The sequence below is a fragment of the Pezoporus wallicus genome, unplaced genomic scaffold, assembly GCF_028554395.1.
Source record: "Pezoporus wallicus isolate ANWC-B61680 ecotype Strahan unplaced genomic scaffold, APGP_CSIRO_Pwel_v1 contig_360, whole genome shotgun sequence".
Classification (NCBI taxonomy): domain Eukaryota; kingdom Metazoa; phylum Chordata; class Aves; order Psittaciformes; family Psittacidae; genus Pezoporus; species Pezoporus wallicus.
The window spans coordinates 3,855,489-3,869,944 of NW_026640059.1; the positions used below are offsets into that span (position 1 = coordinate 3,855,489).

A 14,456-nucleotide genomic window follows, 5' to 3' on the forward strand; every position below is an offset into this window, starting at 1 on the left:
ACTCTTGGTTCATTTAAGTCCAAGTCAAGTCAGTGATACTGCTCTCAGGATGCCTCCAGAAAGTTTTGCTGGCATGTTGTGTTAGTGCAGTAGCAGCAGCTGTGTAGAGAGCAAGGTTTTACACTAGCTAGCACAGTTTCACTAAGCTAGCACTGTCCCCAAAGTCAGCATACAGCAGCCAAATAACATGGAGATCCTAAAAGCGCTCACAGAAAAGAGGACAGCAAAGAAAAGTAGTTTCAGAAAGGCATGAGGAGCTTGCCAGAAAGGTGAAGAGATGAGCAGCTCAACAAGAAGAAACCTGCTTGAAATGTCCATGAGAAAAGGTATTAAGAGAAGGAAGAATACCAGCTCACTGACTAAAAGAGGCTTCTGTTCTGTTTTGAAAGTGCACAAAGACATTAGTGAAGAAAAGCAGCATATCTTCAAGGAAGCTCGGAGATCTTAATTTCAGAGCTCCTAGATCTCACAATTTAAGTGCTAGAAAACCAAACACAGACACCTGATGTGTGTATATAGAGCCATTCTTAAATTGAGGATATACTTGCTTTAAGTTTCTGTATTTAGTTTAGAGGCTTTGTTCAGTAAAGATCACTTGAATGAATCTTTAGGAGGCACTGCAGTAGTCTTCCTGAACAGCAGTGGTCTCCTGAGTCACTGTCAAGTGTGACTTCCATTAGCAGAGTACAAAGGTGGTTTTTGAGAACTCCAGATCTGGCTTAAAATGCTTATCTTCTGGTAAGAACTTCTTAACTGTGCAGCAGTTCTAATGAAACTCGTAAGTGAAGGCACTGCTGGACTAAACACAGAACAAAACCTTCCAGCAACCAAGTTTTCTCAGTTATCATCTGAGCACGATGATAGTAAAAAGCACAGAGGAAACATTGAAGTGGAAGCTGAAATCTGGAGAGCTAAGAAGGGCTGCACAGTACTACTGTTCTGCTGTGACAAAGTTCACGTAGTTTCTTTACAAGCACTTCTGTGTTGCCCAACACTGCAGGAGCCAAATACTTATTATTCTTCAGTTAATCATCCTAACAACTTGGTGAAGAAGGTAAAAATCATTTTCATTTTGCATACACAAAACTAAGGCAGTAGTATTAAGTTATTTATCCACATTCATACAACGTTTTGCAGGAGGTAAGAACAAACAGCTCACGTCTCACTTTTAGCTCCAATTTTAAAAATAACGTCACAGGCAGGAGTCTCTTGCTCTGCCACATACGTGTGTCATGCTCAGACCCTTCTCCTTATCTCTTTCACCTCAGATGACAACCCTCAGGACAGCCACATGACTGGGACACTGGTGATGAGCCAACAGATTACCAGGCCACTTCACACAGAGAAACCCTGGCAAGGAAGAAGTCCAGGCAAACTGTTTCCTGGCAGCAGACTGAGGAAAGAGAAAGTCAGTTTACCTTTTCCTGTGGGATCCCGCTGAGGTGGCATGAAGGAGACGGACTGCATGACTAAAGGAAGCTGGAAAGAACTCCACCAGTAGGCTGCATTACGGCAGTCACAGACACACTGTGCAGAAGCTGAAATTAATGCAAAACATGCTACTGATAAAGGCACACTGACAGTATGAACTGGATTACTCTCATGTAGCTGAGGAAAGCCAGATGCTGTGGTAAAATGGCGGACTGGGCAAGGCAGCAATGGCTTCCTCTGAGGAGGGGGCAAAACATGCAGGTTCAGTGCACAGGGCCTTCGGGCTGCTCTGAAGAGAAGATACTCCAATTCTAGTTACTGAAACCACAGCAGTACATACAGGTTGCTAAAGGACACGCTTTTTAGTCTGCCATTAGTTATATCAGTATTTAAAGGACAAATACCCACTTTTTGGCCCTTCATGGGCTCAATCCGTGTTTTAGATTGAGACCAGCCACAGGAACTGGACGCTCACCTTATTTCCATTGGCCTTCTAAAAACAAAAGCCAACAACCTTTTGTTGATTTCAGAAGGTATGGTCTGAGGAAAAAAGCCACAATTAAATGTTTGCCTCCTACCCACCTCAGCTGACTGCAGAGACACTCAGGATGTGTGAGAAATTTTGGGTTTTTTCTTAATCAAATATCCAAACAACACTTTAAAGAAAAATAAAATGCTGTTCTAAATCCACCAGCTGAAGGTGAATCATAGAATTGATAAATTATTACAATTTCTTCTTTCAGTTAGCATCCAAAAAAGTGGAAAATCAGAGCATTACCACTGCAGGGAGGAAAACTTAAAGAGCAGTACCACTGCCCACAATAAACTGAGGAGAAAACCCCTGACATTTCAGCTTTAGTACATTTTGCTGACAATAAATAATTCATGGTGTAACTGACATTTTATTCAGCCTAATTAGTAATTAGTTATTAAATCAAACAAACAAAAATAGAGAATGGGAGACAGGAGCTACCACTTTCTAGAGCAGCAAGAGGACCCCTCAGGAAGTTCTCTCCAGCCCCTGTACAGCACAGCTACGCAGAGCAGGGTAGACTTTGAGCCCTGATTCTATACATGTAGGGTTCAATCATGACATCAAACAGCCAAATTGTGCCAGAGTGATTTTGAAATGAAAATATATAAGTATAAAAGAAAGGCAGAGATTGTGACTGCTGCATACAATATACTGTAATGCCACAAGCCTTTGGATATGCAGGAAGGAACAGAGCTGCAAGGCAGAATTTTTCTTTAAAAGAAATGACTGGCAAAAATATCAAAGACTTTATCTGGTATTTTTAACTTTTTATCAATTCTGTAAAAGCATCGTTGCTTTAATGTTTCTTATCTTGCAACACTCTACCTTCTATAAACATAGTAGGTGAGTTCTCCAGCCAGGTCTCTTTCCTCTAATCAGTCCTTCAATTTCTATAGATAGAAGCAGGGCCTAAGAGTAGCTGAAAAGTCATAACCGTGTTTTTTCAAGCTGTGACACATAATAACACCTCTTCCTGTTGTTCCGATCCAACACAGTTTATCTGCCTACAGATAACTTGATTTCTCTGGTATATATTCAATTGGTTTAATCTACAGAAGACATATATGTTTTATTTTCTTCTCTTACTGCCCATCTCCAAATATAACTGCCAAGTATCCTAATAGAGCAGAAATGGTATTTCTGGGGATCCACAGCCAGAGGCATACCAACCAAACAGAGCCTTTCTACAGGTTGTACAGCAGCCATAAATTAATCAGGCGCATTTCCCAGCAGTTACTTTTCTCTGACTCTTGGTAATGCAAAGTACCAATTTTCAAACCATCTAATGACTCAGATCAGGAGCCCAGAATGGCACAGAACCTTTTACAGAAAACTTGCTACCAGTGAGGTTCGTGAAGCATAAGGTATTCAAGTTCCCCCCCTTCTCCCCCCAGGAGGCCTTGCACCAGCTTTACTCTGCCTTGCAGTACAGATGCAGAGTTCTTGGGCCGTTTTCTGCAACATCTGAGCCTGCCCAGTGCAGGCATACACTAATATTTGATTATCCCATTACTGCTAGTCTGAATGTAGAATACATAACTTCCAACCTGAAAGAATATAAATACAGAAGTTAGAATAATGCCAGCTTTCTCAAGTAGTCATTGATTAGCCTCCAACTTTTCCTCTTACGTATAAACGTTCTCCCAAAACATACATTTAGAAAGAAGAGAGTATGACATGGTCTTCCCCATCTCAGATTCCTCGTTTCATCATTTTTGAGAATAATTATCCCCTTTGAGGTACAAAGACAAAAAAAAAAAAACAAACAAAAAAAAGGAAGAGCTTCCCTATGAACTGAAAGCCCTGAATTTTTACCCACTTCTACTCTTTTCCCCTTCTCCATCATACAGGATGGAGAAGAACTTCATACAGGCATCTGGTAAGTTCACACACAACTTACGGTATTTTCAAAGTCACAACTCAGTGAAATCACTAATAAGCAAGTAAATACAAGGTGAACTGCACAAGGGTGAATACCATCACTTTACACCAGCCTAAAGTCCTGAAGGCTGCAAAAAACCCAAACCAATCCCAAAAAAATCCCCATCAGTTGTATCAGAAGATGGGTTGGAGATCACACGAGATGGACAAAAGATTCACCTTAACCTCCTTATTTTCAGTATTCCTTCTTTAAACTAAGCTGTCTTAGGTGAATTAAATTGCAGAACAAAGCACTCTAACATCTATCCAGATTGATTCAATTAACAGTTGACATGCTGTACTTAAGCTGCTACCAAGTACTAGCTTCAGCTAATCATTTCAAAAACAAATGTGAAGGCTGTTCATATTGCTGCATTAATCTGTTTCTGCAGAATAGAGTTATGTAACTGAAACAGGGCACACACTAATTTGATAGCGTTTTAAGCACATAATACCCATTACACACCTCTTGAGTATAATGGAGGGCATGAATAATAGCTTCAGCTAAAAGTCAGCTGGTAGCAAGATGGACACAGATGCTTAGTTCTTAAACATACAGAAAGTAAGGCTACAGCACTGGAATATGCTTGTAAATGTGGCCTGAGTTTCCTTTTTGCTTTCTAAATTTGTACTTCTGCTGGGGAAAAAAAAAACTAATAAACACTATAGGAGGCATATATGACATTTTACATACTTATTAAAGAGGTTAATATCAAAACTAGAAGGACAAAAAATTTATCTAAGGAGTTCTACAACATACATGCCAATTCAGCATCAAACTGAGCTTGAACACAGCAAGCCTTGCAAAAACCTAAGTGTGTAAGTGTTGCTTGTGCTCCTAGAGACTGCTTGAAATGGTTTTTCCAACCCCACTCATTTTCAACCAACAGTACTAATAAATGCATTCAGTACAGAGTTTTTGAAAACTGAAGTTGTCTCAGTAATAGAGCCAGAAAGGAACTCAAATAATAACCAGAAACTTCCACTTGAAAAAAAAAATCAAAGCAAAATAAACTCCTGAGCATCAGAGTTTTACTAGCTGATACAAGACTGATCCCATTTGCTCATTTTCAAATGTAAAGAAATGATAATCTGTTCTGCAGCAGACAGAACAAAAGAATTCATAAAAGGATAAGATAGTATAGTACTATATTTTTGAGTCATTTAAGCTTTAATTTAAAAGGGTTTGGTTCATAATGGTCTATTTATTAAAGTTTGCAATTTATAAGCATAAAGATCTATGCAGGAAAAGAATCAAGAGTCTCAGGTTTGGTTATGAATGCGTTTTGCTTCAAAACCTTTTGAAAACATTTGCTAAATAAGCATGTTTAATTTTACTAGGGAAAAAAAGACTATTAACATAAAAACAATGCACATTAACATAATTAACAAGCTGTTCCTCTGGCTGTACATTACTATTAACATGAATGTAAACCCACCAGACAGCACCATCCTCCCCCCCCCTTCCCTTCTGTAATGACCAGTGCCGATTCCTACAATTTTTTTAAATTCATATTTTATGAAAAAAATTTGCTCATAGATGGATCACTGTGAAATACTTCTACCAAGATTAAATGTACTCACTAATGCCTTTTAACACTTAACAGTAGCTTCCAGTGCCTACAAACCTATTATTTCAGTAATTGCCAGAGCATGCAAATTATCTGAAACAAAGGAAAGCACAATGGCCATAAAATACTGTTCTATCCAAGGCACTTCAACATCAACACAAGCTAATATTTAGCAACCAAATCAACACAGTGAACATTTATGTTAATTCATTAAGCTGGAAAAGGCTGTAAGCAAAGGGGTTGGGGTGACTTGTTTTTATGTTTTCACTCCAGAAGATACACAAGTTTTCATTGCAACTAAAACCCCACTGAAAAAAAAAAGCATGAAAGAAAAAAAGATAAACATTTAAGATAAATGAAAATGTGTAACTTACAAATTTAAATACTGGCCTGATGCATGTGGCTTTCTTTTTATAGCAAGTGCTGCCTTCTTAGATATGAATAGAAAAATACGCACCAATATTCATCAGGAATAATAAGCAAGCTACTGTAGATCAACTTGCCCCTTCCTACATGGCAAAGAAGCAAAGCCTCTTGTCCTTTACTGACTGGTATCAGCCTCTCTGGGAGGAGACTGTTCTGTCAGCAAAGGCCAAGATCTCCAAAGGCCTGTGGCAGTTGCAGGTCCTTCTCAGGCTGCAGCTTCACCATGCAATAACACCCGCCAGTCTGCCAGCAATTGTTCCCAGTGATCTAGAATGATTTAAGTATTTTACAGCTGCACATCCTTTCTTAAGTGAATATTTTGACTTGACAGGGTCAAAGCGGTTATGTATGTGCAATAATACCAGGAGATCTAAGGGAATGATAAGCCTCCAGCAAAAGGAGAGGTGAAAAATCGCTGTGCAATGGTCTTTCATCTATATTGCAGTCAGCAGAGGACATTGCATTAACCACAGCCTAACCCCAGACATCACAAACATCTCAGGGGAAGAAACCCTTTCCTTGAGGGTTTGAGAGCCTTCCTGCATGAAGAGCTGGTGCTTTGAGTGCCTGACTTTTTCTGATTACAAGAATTCTGTCAAATGTGCACTGGTCCGTGGAGCTGCTTCACAGAAGCAGGAAGGACCAACTGGGACCTGACACAGCTTCAAGTTCAATTATCACTTCAACAACACTTCACTTGGAAATCCATGATCTTGGTATTTTTCCAGTTCCCAAAAGCTCCGCAAATGCTATGCGCATTTCTATGTGCACAGAACCAGAGCGGATCAGAGGAGAGTTGCAGAAAAATCCTTCCTCATCCTTCTTCTTGCTGTTAGATTACCTGATTTCCAGAAAATCAACTGGAATGATCTTTTTCAATTCTATGCTGAAGTCTTGCTATGGCTTCCAGTGATATAACTTGCTCTGAATTCTTCCACCAGCTTCAGTGGAAGGAGGGCTATATCCTGAAGAGTTTCCAGAAAACTGAAACAAGAGCTTTAGTGAAATAATGCAAGGAAGCATACTCCCTCCTACACCTAATCACACTTTATTCTCAAGCTATGGTGATCCACAGCCATTCTTGATTACACACAATGGAAACATCAAAGAAACCTGGTGGGACAATTTTAGATATTTGAGACAGCTTACCAAAAAAAAACCAAACAAACAAAAAAACCAAAACCACTACAGCAGATAAAACAGTATCTAGTTTATTACATATAGAAAGAGATTTCCAGAATTTACAAACACCCACATTTTCATTCCAGGGAAAGAGTCAATCTGAAAAGTTCACCCTTTTTTGTTTTCATTTTGTTTTCTATTGGTTGGTGTTTTTTTTCTTTACAATATATACAGTGGAAGACTTTGATTTCTTTTTTCTGATTTTTTTTTTTGACCTGTGCAATTGATGAATTCAAGTTGACACTTGTAAATACCATATACAGTAATGTTTGTCTTCATTGTAGTTAATACAGACTATTATTTTACAAGGAGTACAAAATTATTTTTCTTTTGGAAAGAACTCAGCTCAACATCAGGGTTATCTTACAACTGACAGTATCAGTAAATATGACTGTACAATCAAGGCCCGGGGACCAATGACTCATATTATATTATTTTCTGAATTACAATCTTAAAACAAGAATAGTACCGCACTCTATTCTTAGAAGCCTTGTTTTAAGCAGGTTTCCCACTCTGTTTACAACAGAATATAGTATACCTCAGTTCCACATCAAAAATGATGTGCTGTAGGAAAAGTTACATTTTAATTAAAAAAGTACATGTATAAATCAAAACCTATGTTAAATATTTAATACTTTTCAACCAACATTAAGTTTTGTATGTAATAATTTACAATGATGATTTGTCATACAGGTTTTCAGCAGCAAATGAAGTTGTGTAAATGTGCTAGTAAAATACCCATTCTCACCATGATGTAGTGGTGGGCACATCAGTTCATTGTGGCCAGCTAAGTCCTTATGGTAGAGGATGAAGTAAGAGAGATTCATTGTCCAGGTGTCACAGTGCTTCTGCTTGGCACAACACAGGATGTGCAGCTCAGTCAACTAACTCCTGAGGTTTGTGTAAAGTAAACAAACTGAACTGGATGCATCGTACCCATTTACAGAGGAAGAGGAGGAGGAGGAGGTGAGGTCCTAGTTGTGGTAGCATGAAACATTTATAGTCTTGATACCCATGAGTTAAAAGAACGATTTGCTGAGGTTGTATAGGTCATCTTTCTGAAATTGAAAGAGAAAGAAAATTAGCATCGTGGGCACTTTAAAAGCTTTTCTGTAATTATTTCCCTCCCTTTCCTCCTTTACTTTTTTTTTTCCTTTAGAGTTATCATCCAAACTGAAAATCTTAGCACCTTGAAAAATTATGGCATACACAGTCGAGCTGTACTCGAGCATCTGAATCCCAAAAGCATTTAAAACAGATGTTGGCAATAAAATTCAAAGCAGTCAGAAATACATTTAGAACTTGTAAGAGATTCACCTAAGCAGAAACAATTTAAGTGTCCGTACTGATTAACTCTGACAAGCTTCTACGACAAGAGAAAGAAAAGCTCAAACCCGTAGCCTGCTGTTGGCTTTTCTATCCACTACATTCATTAGATACTGTGTAGGGCTTCCTGGCCACCTGCAAATGCCACAGCTTGCATGAGAAGGATGACCAAGGAATGGAGCATTCCCATTCCCTATTGACATATAATTTATAAAAAAAACACCCCGTATCCAGAATTGTACCCTGTTAATGTCCATACATTTAACTACATTCTGCTTCTCTCTCAGAACAGACAGGGTGAATAGCAAGGTCCTGCAACCCTAATAATGTACAGCACAGGTTTACTGCAGAATAACTGGCAGAAGCTGCCTTGGACCCTCTCTCACCAGTTCTCATCTCTCAGCTCCAGCCTCCCTAATTCAGAACACAGTCCAACTACCCATGTCAGCAAGTCCTCTCAACTCTGCTTCTCAGTTGATTTTATACACACAGGTCACCAGTACAACAGTTCTGATCACCAGTGACACAGTGCACGGTGGCACACTCTAAGTGCCTGTCTACCTTGTGTCCTGCTGACAATCCCACAGCAGATGCTTTGGGCCCAGCAGAGAGTGGTTTCCCTGCTGGAGGATGCAGGGTTGAGGTCACACACAGAAGCACCACTGGGTGCCTCCCGCTGCACCCAAGGCCCTGTGCAATAGCTGACCACTGCCCACCTTCACAATACACACCTCCAGCCAGCAACCAGCAGTGCCAGCACGCAATCCCCAAGCCACCGCAGATTACAGCCCTGTCCTCCTCTCTTCACACCACAGTCGCATGCAGCCATACCCTCTGGGGACTGAAAAATGCACCAATAAAATGAATACTATTTTTGTTTTAACTGAGGTTAGAGGACTGCCATCGTTTACATTTCAGGAGTTTTGTCTAAAATCTGATGAAGTAAGACTTAGATTTTACATAAAAGTGTGTCTATTTCTATATTTGATATTAACTACGCTCCTGAAAATATAGGTAAACAGTGCATTTTCCTCAGTACAAATAAGGCCTCCCATAGACATGTTGGAGTAAGAAAAACTGAAAAGACCTCCTGTCCTATATTCTTTAATTGCCCAAGAAACAGAATTTACTTTGTGTGGTCCTTCAAGCGAAAGGAAAGCCTATCCCTGCAAATGATGTGTGGTATGCTGTGAAAACTCCCTGGAGAATTATCCCACAGATCTCTTATTTACTTTCAACTTTCTTCTGTGCTCACATTGCGATCTAGTGGAATGTTCCTACCCAAATATCTATATACAGCTTCACATAGCTTTGCATCTTTCAACTACTCTGGACCTAAAATTAGCCAGTAATGCCATACTTTATTAATAAAGATGAGCAACAAAGGAGAAATGGCTTCATTTAAATGGAGGTGCATAGTGTGTGTGACTTGCATGATGCACATCCGAGGCGGGTGTTTCGCACCCAGCTCCTGTCCAGCATGGCCAGAGGAACAGTTGAGTGCCCACCAGCAGGGCCCCACAGCCCAACCTGCCTTGCATGTACAGAGCAAGCTAAAGGAAAGCAAGTAACAGCTTTTCTATTACTATATATTATTCTGCTATGAGATTTTAAGTACATAAATCATAATTTTCCTTATCAGAGCCAAGTTTTACACCTCTTCACTAGTATTCAGGTCATCTAAACTTAAATATATTATGTATTGAATGAAATGGCCCATCCAATCAATTTCTCACCAGTTCAACCAATATGGCCAAGTCATCACAGCTGCTACTAGCAGGCATTCATTCCTGGATTCAGAAGTCAGAAGAGCAAACAAAGAGAGTAACAAGTCTATCTGAAAAACAAAACACTTCTTGAAGAATTCACTAAGAAAATAATACTGAGGAAACCCACAGTTACTGAAATCCAGACACTCAGATATTGAAGACCTGCACAGGTGTAATAAGAGTGAAACATCCAAGGCTGAACTATCCAAGAGTTTGAGACTTGGGATAAAGAGCCAGAAGCATCCAGGACACCAACTGGTACAGGCTGCATTTCATACAAACTTCAGTTGCATGTATGACAGGACGAGGGCATGGAGCAGTTTCAAGATCATAACAGCACCTCCAGGATCTTCAGCAGTACAACATGGAAATCTACCTATCACTCCTTGATCAAAATGTACCAGTAGCTTTTGTTTTCTTCTAATTATGTGATGGAAAAATAATTTAGACTTTGCTACAGACCATCTGAAATTATTGACTGCAACTACTTGTTTTCAAATCCTCAATTCCCCTGACAAATCTCTTTCCACAAAACAAAAAATGTCTGAGAACGACAAACTGTGCTACTACTACAGGACAGCAGTGCCTGTTCTGTCTGAATGCACAAGGATGCCTAGAAAACAGCTATTCTGAGAGCAAAGCTGCTCCTCCAAGGCCACTGGAAATACAGTCAACCTATAAGACCTTCAATCCAGGGAACTCTTGTTTGTGCATAACTTGCAGCCAAAAGCCCCACCCTCAACTTCATTGTACAAATGAAGTTTTCTGGACTTAGAAGAATATTTCTAAGTTTTCTGACACAACAATCTGAATCTCCTCTCTCCCCAGTGAACTATTTCAGTATGTTCCAAGGCGGAAGCACCTTATTTGGAATTGAAGTCATGGGCTGGATACCTCATTGTTTCTTATCAACAGCCATCAGCATTTCCTTAACAACATATAAAAACAGTGCAGAAGACAAGTGTTTAATAGACAGTGCTAGCACTACAGCGAGCTGAGGTAAGGATCATTAAAACTACTGACATCACTGTTGGCAACCAGAGAAAAGGGAAAACCTGGGTTTAATCTATTTCCCATTCACCGTAAGTTTCAGCTGGAGTCCCCAGTAATGCAATTTGTGGTTGGCTTTACAGAAAAAAATTAGTGATGCAAGGAAAATGTACTGAAACAAACAAGCATCTTTAAAAGTTATTACAAGATACCTTTGACAAGTAGTCTCTGCTCAACATCTGTTACAACACACATGCAGATAACACTCACGTAATGTTCCAGCTGTCAATGCTTTCTTCTCAAATCTATTAGTTCGGGCTGGATACAACAAAGCTAGCTGTTGATCCCATTACAGCTGAAGTCCCATTCTTAAATCCAGTAACTAAAAATAAGTCGATACTTCATTTTATTTCCATTATCAGGGAGTTGGTGAAAATTTGAACTCACTGAGAGCAGAGTATCCTGAAGTTAACAGAATTTTCATACATGAAATAGATGTGTTGTTAAGGTATATTTAAAGTGTAATCCTTACAATCCATTTTCTTTGAAAAGTAACCAAGGAGGAACAAATACATCAAAAGAAATGAAAGTGAAAACTCAAATGATCTTCAGCAAAAGACTTTCCAGTAGCCAGTTTAAACTTCTATTTACTATTAAAGGCCAGTAATGCATCTCATCCCTAAAACACCAATAGAAATGCCCTTCCAAGGGTCATTTCATTTCAAAACAAGTGAAACACGGCAGAGTTGCTGCTGAAGCTCCATGACCGTTTTAGCAAATAAATGCAACTATTTTGTCACTGATTAATATGCCAAATGTGGCTCCCGAATGTCAGACCTACTTATCACACTACCATACTCTCCAGTGTTGAGCTGGACATCTGTTTAGGAAACAAATCCACAGGTAACAGAGCCAGGTCAATGGAAAGATGACTCCCAGCTGAAGAAAACACTGATTTTTCCAGATCTACTGAAAGAGGATCATTTCCCAACTCTCCCATCAACCTTGCTAAACAAAACATATGCTCCTAAACTGTACCTCCACCAGCATCTCATTTGAAACAGTGAACAACAAGGATTGGTTGAAGACCATCTGTCAAAGTTACTAGTTATAAATAAAAGGTTTTAAAAGTAAACACATTTGTTGTTTACTTAGGATCATGTGAAGTATCCTATTTGTGTAGATTAAACGGTGATTGACTCCATAATTAACACACCCACCCAGTAAAAACTAAAAAGCTCAGGAACAAAAGCTCAAAATAAAAAGATAGCCATTATGAAAATACAGCAGCAGACGTGCAGAATTTCACAAACTCAGGTCTGCAGGCAGCCCAGGCACCCTTTGTCTGGGCAGGTACCACTTAGAAATCTGACACAAAGTAAACATGTTAAGTAGTCCTGAAAAGCTCATTTACAGGTCTTGTCTTGGTGACATCTGCATCTTAATGATAATGAAGTGGTGCACACCTACTTAAAACCTGAATTAATCCACTTTTTTGTGTTCATACTGATGATCATAAATAGCGCCTGTTTCCGATTTTCTTGGCATTACTGACGTGTGCACAGATACGGGAAGTATCGCATCCAGATGAATAAAGAACATCAACCAAAATTTAAACTAGCTCAAATAGCTTCTTTTCAGAGAGATGCACGCACATTGTACAGTTTTTCCAATCTCACATGGACTGTTGAAAGAGTAAAGGAATGCAAAAAGACACAATGGTTGCCCTAGTATGTTAATCGCAGCCTGAACACTAACAAAAGGAATTCAAAATAGAACTAAACAAAGTAATTACAACATTGCTATTTAACTTGACAGGCTATAATCTACATTAAATAAGCCCAGATAAGGTTTTCTTCATTGTACCCCAAAATGCCTATTTCAGCTTTCTGGTGAATGTCATTAAGTGGGGAATTACCGACAATTTGGTTTCATCAAGTCCTTCCCTATCTGGCCAAGTAACTAGATTTGGTGTTTTCATCCCTTTTTTCTTCATTTAGGTTATCATCCATTGACAGAGGAACCTAAGGACCAGTAATAGATGGTATGGTCTTTTTGCTGAGAATTCAGACAAAATCACTCTCTTCATGCACAGAATTGAAAAAAACAGTCATCCTCACCACATAGGACGCTTTATTTCTCCCCATAAAGAGAAGGCGGGGAGGAAAAAACTCAAACAACTAAGAGACTTTTAAAACGAGATGATGAGCAGAACCAGGTTCTTGCATTTAAGAACCCATTTCCTGCAGTGTAAGTACAATAGGAAAACACAAGCTAAACCATACACATTCTTTCGATAAACTTCTGCCCAGCAAAGTATTCGTATGTTTGATGTCAACTTCACAGCGTGTCAACCTGATTTAAGCTCACTCAAGACAAAACTAAACCCATCACTGAGGTCAGCAAGAAAGGCTGCTGATGCAGACAGGAAGCCAAGCATTGCCTGCCCCAAGCACCTGGCATATGAACTAAAGGTTGAGTCCAGCTTACATTAAGAGAAATTCCCTTTGTTTCAGGACTGAAAATAATGATGTTACCATGAAGGCAGGGAATGTAGCATCTCACAGGATCAATATTCCAAGTTCGTCCCAACTCTTCTCATAATGTTTCTCCAAAAGTCTTCACAGCACTGTTTGTGTTTGATGACCCTCAGATAAAACCACTGCTGGCCTAGGGTTTTCTCCTACTGCAATAATGGGAAGGGATACCTAAACCTAGATGTGTAATATGTAGGTAATAGCTTCAGCCTTCTTAGGACAACATTTCTTCCTTTTTTTGTTTTTTTTTTAAGATTTAAAGAAACCTACAAATTCAATGACCAGGGTCATTCATGATTTTGGAATTCATACTCTTTAGTTCACTGGGCTTTTAAGAGTCTAACCCTGAAGAATTTGGGTCATTGAAGCTTCCCTTGATGACCCGATAACCCATTCCCAGTTCAAAAAAGCCATAGTGAAGTGCACTTTGTATGCCTGTATCCTTAAAAGAGGAAAACATTGCTCAGCGTTTAACTTTATCAAACATAACCCTCTATCGACCATATTAATAAGGGGAATCCAGAAACACATTTCATTATGCAATTTGTTTCTCAAATGAGTCTTCTTTGCACTTTTTTTTTAATTACTTTTATTGTAGTTTGGAATTCAATAAAAATCACCAGCACTGGGAATCATTATAAATGCTCTCCCTATGGAGAAGCAGAGAACCTCTGTGCCTTTAGATGCAATTGCACACCCTCAGCTTGTTAGCAATTTAAACATACACAATTAAATTTGACCAAACTTGAGTGCAATGAAGCCGTGCTCA

The 14,456-nt window shown here is 39.2% G+C and overlaps 1 protein-coding gene across 1 annotated transcript in view; it reads right to left on the minus strand.

The window, feature by feature from the left end:
* Positions 1–7,078: 7,078 nt before the first annotated feature.
* The window catches only part of IRS1 (insulin receptor substrate 1), a 52,686-nt gene continuing 45,308 nt past the window's right edge, over positions 7,079–14,456 (minus strand). The window contains exon 2 of the mRNA XM_057417062.1: positions 7,079–8,123. The gene's annotated coding sequence lies outside the window, so the exon portion shown is untranslated. The remainder of the gene's footprint in view (positions 8,124–14,456) is intronic.